Raw genomic sequence first — 22,671 nt, 5'->3', positions numbered from 1 at the left:
CGCTAGGCTGCAAATCTTTCCTAGGAGAGATGCATTAGGCTTAACAAGAAAATGGGCTTTAAGAAATAATAAATGGGATGTAATTATAAAAACTGGGCAGTAACTATAAAAAAATGCACCAAACACGTAATTACATTATAAAATATTATTTTTCGATATTGAAAATTTTAATTTCATTAATTCTTGCGAGCGCAATGTTTCGTTGGATTTTTACGTAATATAAATTTATATTGAAATTGAATTTAATCTGACTAGAAATTTCGGGATAAAATTATTTCTGATCCCATCAAAATGTGGGAAATTTTATTGAATTCTGTTTTGAACGGTTAGTTGAAATGGGCTGTACTTTTAACAAAGTGTAAACAGGCTGTAGTAAATTCCGTTAGAATTCAAAAATGGGCTGCACATTCTTACAAATCTCAAATGGGCTATAAGTTCTCTGCCACACACTTCTGGCCTTACTAAGTTGATGCGTCCCCTAAAAAAAGAGAGTTGACGCGTATGCAAGGCTTTGTCAACTTATAGTCAACACACGGTTCTAGCAGCAGTGGCCGTTGGATGTCCATCCAACGGATGCCGTGCTTCTTCTTCAATCTCGGATATTCTAGCTTCACCCGCCCAAAAAATGATTCCTCCCCCTGACATCTGGGGCGCACCGTTTCGAAAGCTGACCTGTGGTCCTACTAAGTTGACATACCAAGGGCTTTGTCAACTTAGTCAATATAAACGATTCTAGCTGTAGTGACCGTATGATGTCCATCCAACGGCCATCGTGCTTCTTCAACCTCTAGTCTTCTTGCTCCAGCCACCCAAAGCAGCGCCAGTCGTGCCGCCTGCTCCTGCCTCCCGTGGCCGGTTGTGCTGCCGCGGAGGCCTCACCACCCCTACTACTCCCACCGCTGACTAGGCCATCCCTCCACTAACCCACACCCCTGTTATTTTGAGGCGACGGCAGCCTCAAACCGCAGCCGACCCAGTGAACCCTCGTACTCCTCTCCACGTGAGCATCCACTACCGCGTCTTCCACGGCTCCGCGTTGTCCCCTTCCTAGGCCTCGCCGTCATCCACTGCCGTGGTGCTCTCGGCGCGGTGTGGTCAACGTGGTCAAGGAACGACTTCCATCGGACATGGACTGTATGTGGAGAGGCTTGTTCGAGTATATAATATAGTCATGTGCCCTTTGTATTTATCCCATTATATAAGCGGTTTCCTGCATATGTTCCACACCTGTACATGTATATATATCGGCCTATGGCCTCATTGGAATACTAAGTTGCATATTCCTAACATGGTATTAGAGCTAGGTTAATTTTTTAGCATGCTGCAACTCGTGCTATTTATCCATCTCTCCTCTCCGATTGAAGCCGCCGACCTCGATCTCCTGTTCCCGCTCGTCTCCCTCGGAGCCCCCGATCTCCAACAGACTCTCGATCGGATCGGGCCTCCTCTCCTGTTCCCGCTCCTATAAGGATCTCCCTGGCCCATGCTCAAAGCCCTCCCCGATCGAGAAGACTCGCACGGGCACCTGCTCGAGCTCCCGCTCCATCCCGAATCAATCTTCCGATCGGATCGCTAGCTCCTGCGTGAGCTCGCGAGATCCGCCCCCGCTCGACGCTGCAGCCTCGATCCCAGCCAGCCCCAATCAACACAGGGGCCCAACTCCCATCGGTCTTCTGTTGGTTGCCGGACGCAGGGGCCCAACTCCCTGTCGGTCTTCTGCTGGTTGCCGGACGCAGGGGCCCAACTCCCCGTCGGTCTTCTGATGGTTGCCGTTTTCATGATCTATTACTGCCGTGCGCGCCCAAAAAAATGTCTACTGGATCGGGCTATGTTGTTGTTCCTTGTTGCTCGATGATTTTTGATGGCTCTAACTACACCGAGTTCGTTGGCTTCATGCGCATTCATATGTGTGGCATCCGCCTATGGGGTGTTCTTTATGGTGAGGTCTACTATCCGCCACGTCCGGTTCCTCCAGTGGCCCCTACTCCGCCGACTCCATCGGTTCTTCCCGTGAATGCTAATAAGGCCGCAAAGGACGCGGCTAAGCTTGTTGATGAGGCTGCTGATCGTGCCTATGATGAGCAGGTTCTGGCTTATGAGGAGGCTCTTCAGACGTATCATGGTGCTCTGTCTATTTACATCCAGTGACTGGATGATGATGCACGTGCTGCAGCTGTTCTCACTGCTAGTGTTCTGCCTCAGTTTGCTTCTGAGTTTTTGGGCCTTCCTACTATATTTGAGATGTTGACCCGTCTTCGTCAGTGCTATGAGCCAAGGGTGATGCCTTATACCTCTCTGTGGTCCGTCAGGAGCATGCTCTTCAGCAGGGTGACTCTACTGTTGATGATTTCTATGCACAGTGTTCTGCTATCTGGCGCCAGCTTGATTCTCTCCACACTACTGGTTGTCGTACTTGCCCCTGTTCCCAGGCTGTGCAGGCCAATTTGGAGTTTCATTGCATCTACCAGTTCCTGTCTCGGCACCGTAAGGAGTTTAAGCCCCGACGTGCTCAGTTGTTTGCTCGTGGCCGTATTTCTCTCATGGAGGCGCTTTTTTGAGATTCGTGCTAAGGAGACTCGCTTACGTGGTGCTGGTTTGCTGGAGGTTCCATCTGTGCTCGCTACTCGGTCTTCTTCCATGCCACCTACTACACTGACCCCTTCTCGCTCGAGTGCTCCGCCCTCTTGCCCACTCCTTCTGGAGGCTCAGGTCGCCCCCGTCCACATTGCGACTACTGCAACAATGATGGTCATATTGAGTCCCAGTGCTACACGAAGAGGAAACACCTGCGCAAGGCGCGATCATCATCTTCAGGAACTTCGTCATTTACCTTGACAGCTTCAGCCATTGCTTTGACTGAGCAGGATATTCTGAGACTTAAGTGTCTGCTCGCGGCTTCAGGTTCTTCCTCAACGGGTACTGCTTGTTCTGTGACTGATGCTTCCCGCCCTGAGCAACCGCCCTCTACATAGTCAGGTACATCCCCATGGGTTCTGGACTCTGGAGCTTCTTTTCATATGTCTTCTCATTCTTCCACTTTGTCCTCTCTTCGATCGCTGGATTCTCCTGTTCATGTTTTCACTATTGATGGTACTCCACTTTCTGTTGCTAGTAGAGGCAATCTTTTCACTCCTTCTTATTATGTTCCTGATGTTGCTCATGTTCCTGGACTTACCATGAATCTGTTTTCTGCTGGTCAACTTACTGATTCTGGTTGTCGCGTCATCCTTGATGTTGACTCTTGTTTTGTCCAGGACCGTCGCACGCACACTCTGATTGGGGCTGGCCCTCTCCGCCGTGATTCTCGGGGTCTTTGGGAGTTGGACTGGCTTCATGTTCCTTCCGCTGCCACCACCATCGCCAGTTCCTCCACTTCAGTCGCCTCCGTTACTGGTTCTTTCAAGCAGTGGCATCATCGACTTGGTCATCGGTGTGGTTCTCGGTTGTCGTCTTTAGTTCGTTGAGGTCTTCTGGGGTTTCTCTCTTTAGAGTGTCAGGGTTGTTGTCTTGGCAAGCAGATTCAGTTACCATATTCACATAGTGAGTCAGTGTCTAAGCGTCCTTTCGATTTAGTCCATTCTGATGTATGGGGTCCGGCTCCTTTCGCTTAGAAAGGTGGTCATAAATACTATATTATTTTCATAGATGATTTCTCCCGTTACACATGGATTTATTTCATGACTTCTCGTAGTGAGGTGTTGTCTATTTATAAGCATTTTGCTGCCATGGTACATACTCAGTTCTCTTCACCCATTCGTGTTTTTCGTGCTGACTCCGCTGGCGAGTATATCTCTAAGATGTTGCGTGGTGTTCTTGCTGAGCAAGGAACTCTCTCTCAATTCTCTTGTCCTAGTGCTCATGCTTAGAATGGTGTGGCTGAGCGAAAGCATCGGCATCTTCTTGAGACGGCTCGTGCATTGATGATTGTTGCCTCTCTCCTGCCTCATTTTTGGGCTGAGGTCCTCTCCACCTCCACCTATCTTATCAATATACAGCCTTCCGCTGCTCTACAGGGTGGTGTTCCTTTCGCGCATCTTTTTGATTGTTCTCCCGATTATTCGATGCTTCACTTGTTTGGTTGTGTTTGCTATGTTCTTCTTGCCCCTCGCGAACGCACCAAACTGACCGCTCAGTCTGTTGAGTGTGTCTTCTTAGGCTACAGTGATGAGCATAAGGGCTATCATTGTTGGGATCCTATCGGTCATCGGACGCGTATCTCTCGAGACGTGACTTTTGATGAGTCTCGTCCCTTCTACCCACGCCCATCTTCCTCGACTTTTTCAGTGGAGGATATCTCTTTCCTCACTTTTCCTGACTCACCTATCACCCCCGTCGAGCCTGTGCCTATTCGTTCCACTCCCTCTGCTTCTCCACCTCTAGTCGATTTGCAGCCACCATCTTCCCTGTTCTCCTCGCCTAGCATGTCACCGGATTCTACACCTTCATCTCCGGTGACTTCTTCGTCGCCACCCCCTGATTGTACCTTGGCGATTCCTCCTTCTATTGTTACATCTTCCTAACAAGGCTGGCAGCTGGGTCCACGGCCGCAGTAAGGAAGTGCCTCCTTATTACGCGGAAAATAATGATTCCTCCACCTGATAGCTGGGACCCACCAGACGGGCCACTGTATTTTGCGGAAAAAAACATTTCCCCCTGACTGCTGGGACCCACCAGCTACATCTTCACGCGCAAAGAAGTGCATCCAAAAAAAACGATTCTCCCCCTGACTGCTGGGACCCACCAGCAACATCTTCGCATGCAAGGAAGTGCCTGACAGTCAGGACCCACCTGGTCGAAGCGTACGTAGCGCTGTCATTCTGGTCGCGAACGTGTACGTATATACTGGTGGATGTAGAGGCGCGCACGTGTCGTAGTAGAGGCGTGCATGTGTCGTAGTAGAGGCGCGCACATGTCGTAGTAGAGGCGCACACATAGCATGTACACGTACGTACAGCGTCCAGTGTGCAAAAAGAAAATATGGCCACATATGTGTACATACGGGCGGGGTCTCGAACTACTACTAGCGCATACGTACGGCCAGGGCTCATGTACATGGCTGGGTCGGAACGGAGAAACAACGTCGTCGTCGTGTTCATGGGGAGCCAACCGGCTGGGTCGGAACGGAATGCGTTGTCGTGTTCATTGGGAGGGCTTGGACGGAACATGCAATGGAAACGAGGCCTGGCGTACCACAGAACGGAGGAAACGGCCTTATGTTCGATCGGCCACATTCTAAACGGGATCCTGTTCATCGGGAGGGGTCTGGCGTACCGCAAAACGGAGGAAGCGGACCTCCTACAGTCGAAATGGGGATCCTGTTGATCGGGAGGGGTGTGGTGTACCGCAAAACGGACGAAACGGACTTGTGTTAGAGCGCTACGGTCGAAATGGGGGTCCTGTTCATCGGGAGGGGTGTGGCGTACCGCAAAACGGGACTCCACGGGATACTGTTCATCTCCACCGTCAACCCCCTCCAGCCTCCAGGGCTACCGTCGACCTCCTCCAGCCTCCACGAGCTCCTGTTCATCGAGCCTCCACCGCGCGCTACTCCACCAGTTACTGTTCAACCACCCCTCCACGGGCACCCCTCCATCGTCTACTGTTCATCCAGCCCTCCACGGGGTCGTCCTAATCATCCAGCCCTCCACGGGGTCATGTTCATCCCGCCCCAACCGGCTCGATCAAGGCAACACCATGGCGTCCTATTCATCCACCCCTACTGCTCACTATTCATCCAACGCCCCCCCCCCAACGCTCATTGTTCATCTAGAGAGGCAGCATCGATCGGCTTCAGTTAGCAGCATTAGCGAAGGAATCGCTCGATCGGGTTCAGTTAACAGCCATCGATCGATTGCTCGGGTTCAGTAGCACGTAGCCTGCAGTGCAATCGCTCAGGTTCAGTTAGAGCCCAACGCCTCGCTCGGGTTCAGTTAGAGCCAACGCCTCGCAGACACGCGTATGCGTACGAGAGAAACGCGCATCGCTCGGCCCCCGACCACCCATCGTAACCGGGAACTCCCCAAAATTTTCCTCGCCCTCGCTTCTACCATGGTTTTTTCCGTCATGGACGACCCAAAGAATGTCATGCAGCTGCGTCTCCGGCCCGCCCAGGATGAAAAGCCCATTTTCTGTCATGATTTTTTGTCATAGAAGTAGGAGCCCGCCACACCTATGATGATATCGGGTTTTGTCACAATTATCATCATAGAAGTGTCATAAGTATGACAGAAAAAAAATTCGTTCGGCCCAAAATGTCACGGATGTGTCTTTTTTTTGTAGTGTACGTCAACACCATAGCCTCTCCGATGAAGTGTCAGTATATGACCATAGACCTTCGAGTCCATAGTGATTAGCTAGATGGCTTCTTCTCTCTCTTTGGATATCAATACAAAGTTCTCCTCGATCTTCTTGGAGATCTATTTGATGTAGTTCTTTTTGCGGTGTGTTTGTCGAGATCCGATGAATTGTGGGTTTATGATCAAGGTTATCTATGAACAATATTTGAATCTCCTATGAATTCTTTTATGTATGATTTGTTATCTTTGCAAGTCCCTTTGAATTATCAGTTTGGTTAGGCCTACTAGATTGATCTTTCTTGCAATGGGAGAAGTGCTTAGCTTTGGGTTCAATCTTGTGGGGTCCTTTCCCAGTGATAGCAGGGGCATCAAGGCACGTATTGTATTGTTGCCATCAAGGATAAAAAGATGGGGTTTATATCATATTGCTTGAGTTTATCCCTCTACATCATGTCATCTTGCCTAATGTGTTACTCTGTTCTTATGAACTTAATACTCTAGATGCATGCTGAATAGCGGTCGATGTGTGGAGTAATAGTAGTAGATGCAAAATCGTTTCGATCTACTTGTCACGGACGTGATGCCTATATACATGATCATAGATATTCTCATAACTATGCACTTTTCTATCAATTGCTCGACTGTAATTTGTTCACCCACCGTAATACTTATGCTATCTTGAGAGAAGCCACTAGTGAAACCTATGGCCCCCGGGTCTATTTTCCATCATATAAGTTTCTGATCTTTGTTATTTTGCAATCTTTACTTTCCAATCTATATCATAAAAATATCAAAAATATTTATATTATTATCTCTATCAGATCTCACTTTTGCAAGTGGACGTGAAGGTATTGACAACCCCTTTATCGCGTTGGTTGCAACGTTCTTATTTGTTTGTGCATGTACGAGGGACTTGCGTGTAGCATCCTACTAGATTGATACTTGCTTCTCAAAAACTTAGGGAAATACTTACGCTACTTTGCTGCATCACCCTTTCCTCTTCAAGGGAAAACCAAGGCATGCTCAAGAGGTAGCAAGAAGGATTTCTGGCACCGTTGCCGGGGAGGTCTACGCACAAGTCAAGACATACCAAGTACCCATCACAAACTCTTATCCCTCGCATTACATTATTTGCCATTTGCCTCTCGTTTTCCTCTCCCCCTCTTCACCCTTGTCGTTTCATTCACCCTCTTTTTTCCCGTTCGCCTCTTTCTCGCTTGCTTCCTGTGTCGTCGTTCGTCGTCATGGCTAGCTCTTTCTTCCTTCCTTCGTCTCCCAATTTTGAAGTCCTCCACTTCAAACAAAGACAAGGAGAAAACTTAAAAGATGATTCGTATAGGATGTTAGAATCCTATCGTAGTTGCAATATAGAAGGAGATTTCAAGATTTTACTTCACAATTTTTATGTTGGGCTAACCATATCCCATAGACAACTCCTTGATTTTGCCGCTAAAGGGAATTTTATTGAAATTGAACCTAGTTTTTCTTATGAAATTATAGAGGGGATAGTATGAGTACTTCCTCTACAAAAGGGACCTCCCCTTACTCAACAAGGAACCCAAATCTTAGAAAATTATGCGGATTGCAAAAATCTATTGAACCTCGTAAAAATGTTGGTGGGAATCTCAACCGCATGAATACTTTGATTACACTTTGCAATAAGCAGTTGGATGCTCTAGATCTAAAGATCTCCGAGCATGAAGGAAAACGCAAGAAACCTCCCGTATCCAAGCATAACTCCATTAAAAAGACAAATACCAAAGATGGCAATACTTAGATCGACTCTCGCTTTAATGCCTAGCTAAAAGGATCAAGAAGAGGTGTCTAGAGGGGGGGTGATTAGACACTAAGTGAGAAAAGGTGTAGTTTTAATTTCTTTAAGTTGAAGTGGAGTTTTGGCACAAGTTTAACAATCAAAATACATATCAAGCAAGCATGCAAAGAGTGTATGAGCAGCGGAAAGTAAAGCATGCAACTTGCAAGAATGTAGAGGGATGGGATTGGAGTGTGCAAATGCAATTTGGAGACACGGAGATTTTTGAGACGTTGTTCCGATAGGTGGTGCTATCGTACATCCACGTTGATGGAGACTTCAACCCACGAAGGGTAACGGTTGCGCGAGTCCATGGAGGGCTCCACCCACGAAGGGTCCATGAATAAGCAACCTTGTCTATCCCACCATGGCCGTCGCCCACGAAGGACTTGCCTCACTAGGGTAGATCTTCACGAAGTAGGCGATCTCCTTGCCCTTACAAACTCCTTGGTTTAACTCCAGAATCTTGTCGGAGGCTCCCAAGTGACACCTAGCCAATCTAGGAGACACCACTCTCCAAGAAGTAACAAATGGTGTGTTGATGATGAACTCCTTGCTCTTGTGCTTCAAATGATAGTCTCCCCAACACTCAACTCTCTCTCACAGGATTTGGATTTAGTGGAAAGAAGATTTGAGTGGAAAGCAACTTGGGGAAGGCTAGATATCAAGATTCATATGGCAGGAATGGAATATCTTGGCCTCAACACAAGTGTAGGTGGTTCTCTCTCATAAAATGTAGGTTGGAAGTGTAGGCATGTTCTGATGGGTCTCTCCACAAATGAAGAGTGGGTGGAGGGGTATATATAGCCTCCACACAAAATCTAACCATTACACACGACTTACCAATCTCGGTGGGACCGAATCGTGAAACTCGGTCGGACCGATTTAGCAAATAATGTGACTGTTAGGATTTTCGGTGGGACCGACATGCAACTCGGTAGGACCAATATGGTTAGGGTTAGGGCATAACGTAATCTTGGTGAGACCGATTACTCAAACTCGGTGGGACCGATTTTGGTAATAAGCTAACCAGAGAGTTGGTCAGGCAAACTCGGTTGGACTAAAATGTTACGAAGAGGAACGGAGAGTTGCATTGTAATCTCGGTAGGGCCGTTTACACAAACTTGGTGAGACCGATTTTGGTAATATATACATACAGAGAGATTACAATCCCATCTCGGTGAGACCGAGATCCCTATCGGTGAGACCGATTTGCCTAGGGTTTGTGGTAGTGGCTATGACATCTGAACTCGGTGGCACCCGATAGAAAGAATCGGTAGGGCCGAGTTGGACTTTTGGTTTGGGTCATATGTGGATATGATAAGGTAGTTGAGGATTTTGGAGCATATCACTAAGCAATTTGAGCAAGCAAGCCATTAAGCAACACCTCATCCCCTCTTGATAGTATTGGCTTTTCCTATAGACTCAATGTGATCTTGGATCACTAAAATAGAAAATGTAGAGTCTTGTTCTTGGGGCTTGAGCCAATCCTTTGTCCTTAGCATCTTGAAGGGGTTCCACATCCTCTAGTCGATGCCACTTCATTGTTGAACTTATCTGAAACATACTAGGTAAAAGTTTTAGTCCACCAAGAGATATGTTGACATTAATTACCAAAATCACCCAGAGAGCACTTGTGCTTTCAATCTCCCCCTTTTTGGTAATTGATGGCAACATACATCAAAGCTTTAGATAAAGATATAGAGAATAACAAGTAAAGCTTTGGAAAGACATGTAACATGCATAGGCTCCCCCTACATGTACGCAATCATGTGAATATGGAATATAGGAGCATGTGAATGCATAAGCATGACAGAGTAAGCAATGTGTTACATGTATCTTGGCTATATGCATCAGAGCAAATGATGTGAATATGGGGGATGTACCTTCATGCTCATGAGTCCTTCCTACAAATAGTATTTACATCAGCAAGAATTCCTCATACACATGACTGTGATGCATATACTTACCTCGTGGTCTTGAGTTGGCTTAGGAAGGGATGAATCTGCGTAAACAAGGTTAGATAACACAGATACACTGTCACGCACAATATGAGACCCCATCCTAAAGGAACTCAAAGGTCCCACCAAGGATAGAAGCGCATATTGGAGACGCTTTTTTTAAGGTGGATATCATTACTTTGTACCATTACACAATAGTTGGGGATACATACAAGAGGCATACAATGCCACACGAATACAACATCATCATACATAAAAGCACCATCCGACTACGGATGAAATACAAACAGAAGCTCAAACGACATCCACCCTGCTAGCCTAGGCTGCCGACCTGGAACCTATCCCCTGATCGAAGGAGAAGAAGAAGTAGAAGAAGAACTGCAAAACAAGCAAACATCACTCTCGCGTCATGATCATCGCATAACCTGTACCTGCAACTATTGTTGTAGTAATCTGTGAGCCACGAGGACTCAGCAATCCCATTACCATGGGTATCATGACTAGCAAAGATTAATGGGAAAGCAAGGGGTAAAGTGGTGAGGTTGCAGCAGCGGCTAAGCAAAGTATGGTGGCTAACATACGCAAATGAGAGCGAGTAGAGAAGCAAACGGAACGGTCGTGAAGCTAGCAATGATCAAGAAATGATCCTGAACTCCTGCTTACGTCAAACATAACCCAAAAACCGTGTTCACTTCCCGGACTCAGCCGAAAAGAGGCCATCATGGCTACACACACAGTTGATGCATTTTAATTCGAATCTCGTGTCAAGTTATCTACAACCGGACATTAACAAATTCCCATCTGCCACATAACCGCAGGCACGGCTCTCGAAAGTTTATACCCTGCAGGGGTGTTCCAACTTAGCCCATCACAAGCTCTCACGGTCAACGAAGGATATTCCTTCTCCCAGGAAGACCCGATCAGTCAAGGAATCCCGGTTTACAAGACATTTCGAGAATGGTAAAACAAGTCCAGCAAGACCTCCTAGCGTGTCGACATCCTGATAGTAGCCGCGCGTATCTCGTCTCAGGCCACGACCGGATGAGGAGTCTGTACAACTAACACCAGCCCTCAAGTTTCCCCGAGGTGGCGCTGCAAAGGGCTCTATTTGGGACCAACACTCTGAAGAGCACAGGCCCGGGGGGGGGTTAAATAAAGATGACCCTCGGGAGGGCGACTCCCTAGGGAATAGAAATAGGTGATAGGCAAACGTAAAACCATTGGTGGGCCTCGCTGGAAGAGTTTTATTCAAAGCGAACTGTCAAGGGGGTCCCATAAATCACCCAACCGCGTAAGGGACGCAAAATCAAGGAACATAACACCGGTATGACGGAAACTAAGGCGGCAAGAGTGGAACAAAATGCCATGCATAAGGCCGAGCCTTCCACCCTTTACCAAGTATATAGATGCATTAATTAAATAAGAGATATTGTGATATACCGACATAATCCTGTCCACAATGGAGCAATCTTCAACTTCACCTGCAACTAACAATGCTATAAGAGGGGCTGAGCAAAAGCGGTAACATAGCCAAGCAACGGTTTGCTAGGAAGGGTGAAAAGGTTAGAGGCTGACATGGCAAATTGGGAGGCTTGAAGAACAAATGATAGGTAGCACAGCATAGCGATAGAATGAAGCAACTAGCATAGCAATGATAGTAATGAGATCCAAGGTGACGGTCATCTTGCCTGAAATCCCGCTAGGAAGAAGAACAAGTCCATGAAGAAGACGAACGGATGAAGCCGGACCAACCATAGACGAACAAATCCTCACGATCGCAACGAAACAGGAACTACCAAGAAGAAGCACACAACATGGTAAAGACACCACACATATACATGACATGATGCACAACCAAGCATGATGCATGACAAAGGCTATATAAGACCCATGGCAAGAGATGATGCATACAAGAGCAACACGTCAAAGCAAGTTTAAATGAGGCCCGGTAACAACATATAACAATTCCGGTAAGTCCTCATATGCAAGTTTCGAAATTGGTCCAGATCTGAATAAATCTATGTTAAAGTAGTTAAACAGCAAGTTAAGATGCACCAAGATGATCTACACGAAATTCTAGTCAAGTTACATATAAAGTTCATTTAGTTCGAAGCTACGACCAAGAAGATATGAGCAAAACAAGTTAAACATATGCAAAGGGCATTCAAACATCAAGCAAACACTCTCAAAACAAGGATTCAACATGACAAGATGAAGCTACATGCAAATCTAAGCAAGTTTCATATTGAGCACACTCAAAACGGAGCAACGGTTCAACACATACACATGAAACAAGTTTAAAGGACAAGCTGTCCAAAACAGCAACTAGGCATCTAGCAAGCATCCAAACAATATTCTACAGCACCTCAACATAAGAAAACAAGGCATGGGCATGAAGTACAGGTAAATCATGACAAAACATGAACACTGAGCTATCTCCAAAAAACACTATAACATGCTCAAAAGGACATGGCAAGATTGCAAATAATAACAGTTTACAGATTTGGCAGAAATAACATCAGATTGCAATGTGTAGAGCTATGAAACAACATATTACAGGAACGTAACATGGCAAACAAAGGCATGGCATGCTAATACTAAAGACAAAGAACAAAACTCCCTTATTGAACTTATTCCAAAGATCAACATAAAAGATGGTAGCATCCATGCAAACATGGCAAGTGATATGACAGATTCAGACATGTCAGGAACAATGATAAGTAGGTATGTTGGTGAGCTTGTACCACTCACCACAGAGAAATACATAGCATAAAAAGGTGACCAACAGTAGTATAACACATTTATGAAGCTAAGCATGGCAAGAGCAAGTTCATAGGGTGCATGGATCACTAGAAAAGCTAATGGCAAAACTGAACTTAATGTTAACAGGCTGACAGCAACATTATTTAGCAATTTGAGAGCAAGATTACAACAAGCTACGGCAGGCTATAAATTCAACCAGGGGTATGGATGGATAGAGAATGACATTTATAACAAAACATCCTTAGTGAACATCTTCAGATTATGCATAGAATGACTTGTAGCAACAGGTTTACATAGCATCATGATATAGCAGATTCAGCCTAGCAAAACAGTAACAGCAAGTACACTACCTCACGAGCTCGATGCACTCACTAAAAGATCACAAAAACACATGGATTGCACCACTATAAAGATGACATGATGTAGCTCAAAACTCATGTGGACATCAAGCTCATAAGATGCACACACAAAATGCAATGAAAAAGATAAATCACCAAGTTCTGTTAACAGACAGTAGTTAACATCATATAGCACTCTTGCAACGATGATAATGACATCAAGATGGATTCAAACAAGAATGGCACAATGGAACAAAGTGAAGAGCATCTCACATTGAACATTTTGATATACTACACGCACAAAATGGAGCTACATGCAAGAATACATGGCATGTCAAACATATGCGCATGATGTTGAAAATCTGGGACGGAGGGGTTCCGGGACGAGGAGATCCAGGATCGGGGCGCCGTTTGGTTCAGTGAGGTGGTGGATCTGGTCCAGCCTTCGGTGGATATGGCCGGAGAAGACTCCGGTGAGCGGCGGGGCGGCTCCGGCGAGCTCCCGCGACGACGGGGAGCTGCGGGCACGCGGAGGAAGCCCCGAGCGGTGGCGGTGGCCGACCCGCAAGGCAGGGGCGACCGGAGGCGGCGGGGATGGGCTGGTCCAGCGGTGGGTCGCGATAAGGCTGCGATGCCGGCGACCAGTGACGGGGACAAGGCGGGCGGCGCATGGGAGGAGCAGGGCGAAGGTGACGGACGGCAGAGGCGCGTGGGCTCGGGGTGGCGCGGAAGCCGAGGCGACGGCATGGCGAGCGATGGCGGAGTCTGGCAAGGCGAAGTCGCTGGCGGAGGCTGGGCGGCTGAGCGACAAGGTCCGACGTGGGAACCAAGGCACGCGGGCGGCGGAGGGAGGCGTCGCGCGGGCCGGTGGGGCCTAGATGCGGCCCGGAGCGGGCCAGCTGCGGGCTCCCGCGGGCCGCGGCAGAGGTGGCGCGGGGAGGACGGCGGCGCGACAGGTGGCGGCTCCGGATTGGGCAGCGGCGGTGTCGGACATGTCCGGGCTGCGGTGGAGATGTGTCCGGTGGCGCGAGGAGGGAGAAGGCTAGGGTTAGGGTAGGATTAATCCGAAATTTCGAGGAAGGAGGTCTTTAGAGCTAGGAGAGTCCATATGGGGAGCGGTTTTCTCCCACACGAGCACGATCGAATGACCGAGAGCATGGAGGGGGTTTGGATGGGATCATGGGCTGTGGTTAAGAGGGGCTGGGCTGCAAAGAGAGAGGGGTTTCGAGCTACGCGGTTAACCGTTGGGGCGTCAAACGACCTCCAAATGGAACGAAATTTGATGGGCGGTCTACCGGTGCTATACCAAGGCCCCTCAGCAAATCTCGGCCCATTCCAAGAACATTTTTCTCCCACTCATGAAACAAGGACTGAGAGGGTCGACGGGTGCATGCGAGTGTGGTCGGGCTCAGAACGGACAATGGAGAGAACCGGCGGAACCCGAACGGATGCAAGTTTTGAAAAACATGCAGATGAAATGCAGGTGATGACATGGAAAAATGCAACACGCAAGCCAATGATATGGCAACAACAACGAATGGCTGGAAGACACCTGGCGCATCGGTTCCGGGGCGTTACATACACCTACTGGCCAGATAAAACAAAAGAAACCACAAGAGTACCCAGACTGGGATGACATGTAGAGAGTGAGTACTGAGTACCGCATTGAACATAGACATGTCCCCAAAGGTAACGATGTGCAATGAATTTTAAGGACTCCCTTCCCTTAGATGTCTTGCTCTCCCTGAATCTAGCATGGGATACTGGGAGAAGATAGGGAACTGAAAATTAGAGCAAAATCAGAGCTCAAAGAAAAATAAACAGAGCTAATGCAAACAAGCACATATGAACATGGCTTTCCCCTCTTGAAGACATGTGACCTCTCTCCTCTTGAGAACACCAAGCATCTGGGGTCCTTGATGATTACTCTCTCTCCCCTTGAGTATTCTCTCCCCCTATAGATATGATTAAGCTTTGATGTGATCTCTCTCCCCCCTTTGACATCAATTTCCAAGAAGGGTTCTTCTGGATTTTTGTCACGATGGGTTTTGTCCTTGAGTCACAGAACAAAGCAGCAAGTTGAATGTGATGCTGGTAGAGGACAAGATTCATTGAGTGGAGCTGGATCAAAAAGAATGCAGAAACAAGTGGCAAGCTGTCTTTCTTGTAGTGAAATCGGTGGCACTGAGGTTTATGATTCGGTTGCACCGAAAGGTTTCGGTTGGACCGAGGGCAGTAGACCGATGTGGCCGAGTTCATCATAGAGAAAACACTTGTCACCTCAGCTCACTGGACAAGTAAGATCTCACAAGGATTCACAAGCAATTAACTTAAGGATTTGCAATGAATTGGACGCAGGGAATGCAGAACGGTAAATAAAAGAGAAGAAATCTTGATGAAGTTTTTTTTGAAAGGGGAAACAAATATGCATGAGACAAATGCAAGAGCACAGAAAAGAACACAAGAGAACTTCATCTAGAATTGGTCGACGACAAAGTCACCTATGTTAGAGTATATTGACATAGGAGTCAAGTGAGATCACTTGATCATAGGTCATACTCATCGTTTAAGCTCAAAATGGGGTTACCATTTTTCGTTTAAGCATCTTGATGTATTCACATCTTGTCAAGTTGCTTTGACACATGACTTGGAGTAAAGCTTCTCTAAGATGGAATAACATACCTTGGGTGGTGGTGCTGATCGTGCTCATGTAGTTGAACTTATGTGGGTTGCTCAAGGTTGATGTAGCTCATCAAGAGTTGGGAGCACCACTTTGGAATTTGAGTTCATCTACCTATATGGGTTAGTTTTTGCAAGGAAGAGCACTTGTGTATCATGATACTCAATAACAAATTTGTCAAGGATATGTTTGAATGGTTCTATGCTTCCTGTCTTCAACCACAATTGTGTAGAGACTTGGTGATGTAGAGATTGCTCAAGATGTGAGTGAGTTGCAATCTCATAGATTCAGATTCATCCAAGTACCTACACGGGTTAGATAACATGCAAGGTGTAAATATATCCAAGACATAAGATTGTCATCATAAGAGAAATATCAAGGATTAGTCATAGGCTCATGTCTTGCATGTATCAAATGGAGTTCCTACTCCAAGTTTGAAGCATCAATGATGTTCAATTCAAAACACTTTCTCATCAAGTGGTTTAGTGAAAATATCCATTAATTGCTTTTCAGTGCGAACATGCTTAAGATTAATGTCCCCTTTGGCAACATGATCTCGAATGAAATGATGACGAACTTCAATATGCTTAGTTTGAGAATATTGCACGGGATTGTGAGTAATCTTGATAGAACTTGCACTTTCATTATCACAAAGTAATGGAACATGTTTCACATATATCCCATAATCTTTAAGAGTTTGGGTCATCCAAATTAATTGAGCACGACATGAACCAGCGGCAATGTATTCCGCTTCGGCGGTGGATAAGGATACCGAGTTTTGTTTCTTGGAAGACCAAGACACAAGAGATCTACCAAGGAATTGACAAGTACCCGAAGTGGACTTTCTATCAACCTTGTCACCGGCATAGTCCGAGTCGGAGTAGCCAACAAGATTGAAAGAGGCCCTCTTTGGATACCAAATGCCAAAATTTGGTGTATGGATTAAGTATCTCACTATCCTTTTCACGGCCTTAAGATGTCATTTTTAGGAGCGGCTTGATATCATGCACACATGCATACACTTAGCATAATATCGGGACGTGAAGCACATAGATATAACAATGAACCAATCATAGAGCGATAAACCTTTTGATCAACCGGTTCACCATCTTTGGTTAAATCAAGATGTCCGTTAGTAGGCATGGGTGTAGTCATACCTTTGCATTCTTGCATATTGAACTTCTTGAATAATTCCTTGGTGTACTTCATTTGAGAGACAAATGTACCTTCCTTAGTTTGCTTGATTTGCAAACCAAGAAAGAATTTGAGCTCACTCATCATCGACATCTCAAACTTCTCCGACATTAGCTTTCCAGACATTTCACTAAAGTGAGGATTAGTAGAACCAAATATAATATCATCAACATAGATTTGGAATACAAATTTTCTTCATTAACCTCTTTAGTAAAAAGAGTAGAATCAATTTTTCCAATTTCAAAGCCTTTTTCAATAAGGAACTTGGTCAAGCATTTATACCACACTCTAGGAGCTTGTTTAAGACCATAAAGGGCTTTGTGAAGTTTGTAAACATGATTAGGCTTCTTAGGATTAACAAATCCAAGAGGTTGCTTAACATAAACTTCCTCCTCTATTTCACCATTTAGAAAAGCACTTTTAATGTCCCTTTGGTACAAGGTGATATCATGGTGATTAACATAGGTAAGTAAGATGCGAATGGACTCAAGTCTAGCAACGGGGGCATATGTCTCACCATAGTCCATACCTTCGACTTGAGTGTAGCCTTGGGTGACGAGACGTGCTTTGTTGCGAACTACTTGTCCATCTTCATCTTGCTTGTTGCAAAACACCCATTTGGTGCCGATGATGTTGTGGTTGTTGTCAGGCTTCTCAACCAATGTCCAAACTTGATTTCTCTCAAAGTTGTGTAGCTCTTCATGCATAGCGTTTATCCAATCCGGATCTTCCAATGCTTCTTCAACCTTCATAGGTTCAATTGTAGAGATGAATGAATAGTGTTCACAAAAGTTAGATAAACGAGTTTTAGAGCGAGTGATTCTCCCAGTTTGGATATCATTTTAGATTTGCTCGACGGGATGGTCTTTAGCAATTCTTGCTCGAACTGATGAAAGCTTTTGCTTGGATCTTGGTGGAACATCTTCTTCATCTTGTTCTTCTTCTTGGCCTTCTTCATTGTTGACGTTGTCGTTCTCTTGTCATGGTGGAGAAGGAGGTTGTTGACGTTCATCTTGGTGTACTTCCTTGTTTTCTTCATCTTGGTGTGTCCCACTTGTGGATGCTTCCGTATCAACTCTTGGTTCACCTTGTCGTGAGGTATAAGCTTCCACTTGGATGGACGAGGTACTCTCCTTGACCTCCGTTGGACGAATCTTGCCAATAGACAAATCTTGGATTGCTTCCGAGGGGTCTTTGTCTCCTACATCAATTGGCAATTGCTCTACTTGTGAGCTGTTAGATTCATCACACTTCACATCTACCGTCTCTTCAACCTTCCAGGTGAAATTATTGTAGACACGATAAGTGTGAGAGTTTGAGCCATGACCAAGTAGGAAACCTTCATGAGACTTAGGAGCAAATTCGGAACGACGATGCTTATCAAGAATGTAGCACTTTGAGCCGAATACTCGAAAGTATCCAACTTGGGGTTTGTTACCGGTGAGGAGCTCATATGTCGTCTTGCCGAGTAGCTTGTGAAGATACAAGCGATTTGTTGCGTGACAAGCTGTCTCAACCCCTTCCGCCCAAAAGTGCTTCGGCGTCTTGTACTCATCAAGAATTGTTCTCGCCATTTCGATGAGTGTCCGGTTCTTCCTCTCAACAACTCCGTTTTGTTGAGGTGTGTATGTAGCCGAGAACTCATGTGAAATCCTTTCTTTGTCAAGAAAGGTGTCCACATTTGTGTTCTTGAACTCCGTTCCGTTGCCGCTGCGAACCTTCTTGATCTTCACTTCAAATTGATTTTGGGCCTTCCTAGCGAAGTTTTGGAAGATCTTTTGGACCTGCGATTTATCATCGAGAAAGAACACCCACATAAATCTTGAAAAATCATCAACTATAACTAGACCAAAAGAATTTCCACCGAGACTTTTTTAAGCGTTGGGACCAAAAAGATCCTTGTGAAGTAGCTCGAGTGGCCTCCTTGTGGTCATGATGTTTCACGGGATGCCTTCCTCCAACCTGTTTACCTGCTTGACAAGCGCTGCAAAGTCTATCCTTATCAAATATGACATCGTTAATGCCAAGGATATGATTTCCTTTAATAAGCTTGTCAAGGTTTCGCATGCCAACATGACCTAATCATCTATGCCATAACCAACCTTCAGAGGGTTTAGCGATGAAGCAAGTTCTAGGTTGAGCCTTTTTAGTGAAATCAACAATGTATAGATCACCTCTACGTATACCAGTAAAGACCATTTTATGATTATCTCTACGAAACACTTGGCAATCTACTTCAATAAATAGGACATTGAAATCGAAATCAGCGAGTCTAGATACTGAAAGTAAATTGTAGCCAAGATATTCAACGAGCATAACATTTTGAATGGAGCTATCATGTGAGATGGCCACCTTACCGAGGCCAACCACCTTACCCTTTGAGTTGTCATCGAAAGTGACATACTTTCGAGGGCCGTCATTTTCAGCAAGCTCGCGAAACATATCTTTATCCCCAGTCATGTGATCGGTACATCCACTATCAAGAACCCATTCCTTTCCTCCTGCCATATATCCCCGAAGATTTGACATAAGACCAAAGTGTCTCATTGTATCATCAAGATCAGAGTCACTATCATCATCCTCATCATAGTATCAATGTTCAACATCGTCATGTGGTGGGTCAAATCCTAGAGAGGGTGATTCGTTAGAGTGAATTTGACAATGATCTTCTTTATGGATTTTAATAGCTTCAGAAGTAATATCACTAATAATTCTAACATCTCCTTTGGCACGCATAAGGATTGTAATCTCAAATAGATAATCAGCAAACATAGGATCATTGGAATTCATCTTACTCAAGGCAATAGACTTATGGAGAATTTCATCTAGATTTTTCAAGGAATAATTTTGGAAAATGTTCCTCAAGAAATTTCCATATGGTGTAGGAACACTTAAGAGTAGGCAAACATCCAATCAAGTTTCTAGGCAAGCCTCTAGTGATAAGATTAACAGTTCTAAGATTGCGAATCATGTCAATTGACTCGTCAAGGGTAGGATGCATAGGATCGACATGAGGTGCACAAGGGCTAGCAATGTACTTGTTCAAATGATATTCATTGAAAATCACAAGCATCTCATTCTTCCACTCATGAAAGTACTCTCCATCAAGTATAGGCAATCTATGTCTAAGACTCCGCAAAGTAGACTCATCCATCTTCCTCCAATGGTGTTTAAACCAAGGCAATGGAGACCAATGCTCGGATACCAATTAAAAGGATCGAGAAGAGGTGTCTGGAGGGGTGGGGGTGATTAGACACTAAGTTAGAAAAGGTGCAGTTTTTAATTTCTTTAAGTTGAAGTGGAGTTTTGGCACAAGTTTAACAATCACAATACATATCAAGCAACCATGCAAAGAGTGTATGAGCAGCAGAAAGTAAAGCATGCAACTGGCAAGAATGTAAAGGGATGGGATTGGAGTGTGCAAACGCAATTTGGAGACACGGAGATTTTTGAGACGTGGTTCTGATAGGTGGTGCTATCGTACATCCACGTTGATGGAGACTTTGATACGTCTCCAATGTATCTATAATTTTTTATAGTTCCATGCTATTATATTACCCCTTTTGGATGTTTATGGGCTTTATTTTACACATCTATATCATTTTGGGACTAACCTACTAACCGGAGGCCCAGCCCATATTGCTGTTTTTTGCCTATTTCAGTATTTCAAAGAAAAGGAATATCAAACGGAGTCCAAACGGAATGAAACCTTCGGGATCGTGATTTTTGGAACAAACATGATCCAGAGGACTTGGAGTGCAAGTCAAGAAGCAGCCGAGGCTCCCACAAGATAGGAGGGCACCCCCCCTGTAGGGCCCCTCGGGCAGCCACTGACGTACTTCTTCCTCCTATATATACCTACGTACCCCGAAAACATACATGAGCAAGACAAAACACAATTTCCACCACCATAACCTTCTGTATCCGCGAGATCTCATCTTGGATCCTTCACCGGCACTCTGCCGGAAGGGGAATCGACCATGGAGGGCTTCTACATCAACATCCTTGCCCCTCCTATGAGTTGTGAGTAGTTTACAATAGACCTACGGGTCCATAGTTATTATCTAGATGGATTCTTCTCTCTTTTTGGATCTCAATGCAATGTTCTCCCCCTCTCTTGTGGAGATCTATTCGATGTAAATTCTTTTTGCGGTGTGTTTGTTGAGATCCGATGAATTGTGGGTTTATGATCAAGTTTATCTATGAATAATATTTGAATCTTCTCTGAATTATTTTAAGTATGATTGAGTTATCTTTTCAAGTCTCTTTGAATTATCAGTTTGGTTTGGCCTACTAGATTGGTCTTTCTTGCCATGGTAGAAGTGCTTAGCTTTGGGTTCAATCTTGCGGTGTCCTTACCCAGTGACAGAAAGGGTTGCAAGGCACGTAATGTATTGTTGCCATCGAGGATAACAAGATGGGTTTTATACCATATTGCATGAGTTTATCCCTCTACATCATGTCATCTTTCTTAATGCGTTACTCTGTTCTTATGAACTTAATACTCTGGATGCAGGCAGGAGTCGGTCGATGTGTGGAGTAATAGTAGTAGATGCAGGCAGGAGTTGGTCTACTTGTTATGGACGTGATGCCTATATACATGATCATGCCTAGATAATCTCATTACTATGCGCTTTTCTATCAATTGCTCGACAGTAATTTGTTCATCCACCGTAATACTTATGCTATCTTGAGAGAAGACACTAGTGAAAACTGTGGCCCTCGGGTCTATCTCTTATCATATTTGCTTTCAATCTACTTTTATTTGCATCTTTACTTTTTGCATCTATATTGTAAAATACCAAAAATATTTTTATCTGATCTTACTATCTTTATTAGATCTCACTTTGGCAAGTGGTCGTGAAGGGACTGACAACCCCTTTATTGCGTTGGTTTCGAGTTCTCAGTTTGTTTGTGTAGGTGCATGGGACTTTTGAGGAGCCTCCTACTGGATTGATACCTTGGTTTTAAAAAACCGAGGGAAATACTTACGCAAGATATTCCAGAAGTATCTATAGTTACAGATTACTACAGACTATTCTGTTTTTTGTGTGTTGTTTGCTTATTTTGATGAATATATGGCTAGTATCGGGGGTATGAACGATAGAGAAGTTGGAATACAATAGGTATAACACCAATATAAATAAATAACGAGTTCATTACAGTACCTTAAAGTGTTGGTTTGTTTTCTTGCACTAACGGAGCTCATGAGATTTTCTGTTGAGTTTTTGTGTTGTAAAGTTTTCAAGTTTTGGGTAAAGATTTGATGGATTATGGAATACGCAGTGGTAAGAGCCTAAGCTTGGGGATGACCAAGGCACCCCAAGGTAAAATTCAAGGACAAACAAAAGCCTAAGCTTGGGGATGCCCCAGAAGGCATCCCCTCTATCGTCTTCATCCATCGGTAACTTTACTTGCTGCTATATTTTTATTCACCACATGATATGTGTTTTGCTTGGAGCGTCTTGTATGATTTGAGTCTTTGCCTTTTAGTTTACCACAATCATCCTTAATGTACACACCTTTTGGAGAGACACATATGAATCGGAATTTATTAGAATACTCTATGTGCTTCACTTATATCTTTTGAGCTAGATAATTTTGCTCTAGTGCTTCACTTATATAT

Source organism: Triticum dicoccoides, chromosome 4B (assembly GCF_002162155.2).
Source record: "Triticum dicoccoides isolate Atlit2015 ecotype Zavitan chromosome 4B, WEW_v2.0, whole genome shotgun sequence".
In the NCBI taxonomy this organism is placed as follows: domain Eukaryota; kingdom Viridiplantae; phylum Streptophyta; class Magnoliopsida; order Poales; family Poaceae; genus Triticum; species Triticum dicoccoides.
This window is presented reverse-complemented; position numbering follows the sequence as displayed.